Genomic DNA, 880 nt, shown 5'->3' with positions numbered 1-880 from the left:
TTGACAACACGCTGGAAGAAGTAAAGTTTTGGCCAATGAGAGTTCAAGGACCTACTTACTTTACAACCGTTTCCTCGCGTGTGAGTTAAGGGGTGTATCTTGAACCACTCAGCCATACGTTGACAACACGCTGTAAGAAGTAAAGTTTTGGCCCATGAGAGTTCAAGGACCTACCTACTTTACAACCGTTTCCTCGCGTGTGAGTTAAGGGGTGTATCTTGAACCACTCACCCATACATTGACAACACGCTGGAAGAAGTAAAGTTTTGGCCTATGACAGTTCAAGGACCTACCTACTTTACAACCATTTCCTCGCGTGTCAGTTAAGGCGTGTGTCTTGAACCACTCAACGCAGTCTCATAAATTTAAACACCTATATTGATTCGCCTCTTAGTCTTCCCTCTGTTAATGACACTAGATTTAATTCTGTAATTCGCTCATCGTATGATTTATATAATTTTTGTTACTCAGTCCTCAACTTATAAATTATCTATGTGTTTCTGGTAATAGGAGTAAGAGGAGGAGGAGGAGGAGGAGGAGGAGGAGGAGGAGGAGGAGGAGGAGGACCATGCTTCAACGCAGTATTCCAAAAGGGGACTAAGGGAGGACCAAGAGAGAGAGAGAGAGAGAGAGAGAGAGAGAGAGAGAGAGAGAGAGAGAGAGAGAGACTCATTAAATACAGGTAAAATATATGCCGTTAATTTAACCCATTACCTTCACCTGTTAATGAAACACACACACACACACACACACACACACACACACACACACACACACACACACACACACACACACACACACACACACACACACACACAAACACAAACACACACACAGCATCTGGCGATCGGAAGTTTCTCTCTCTCTCTCTCTCTCTCTC

This window comes from Scylla paramamosain, unplaced genomic scaffold, assembly GCF_035594125.1.
Source record: "Scylla paramamosain isolate STU-SP2022 unplaced genomic scaffold, ASM3559412v1 Contig4, whole genome shotgun sequence".
Classification (NCBI taxonomy): Eukaryota; Metazoa; Arthropoda; class Malacostraca; order Decapoda; family Portunidae; genus Scylla; species Scylla paramamosain.
The sequence above is the reverse complement of the archived record's forward strand: the minus strand, read 5'-3'. Positions refer to the sequence as shown.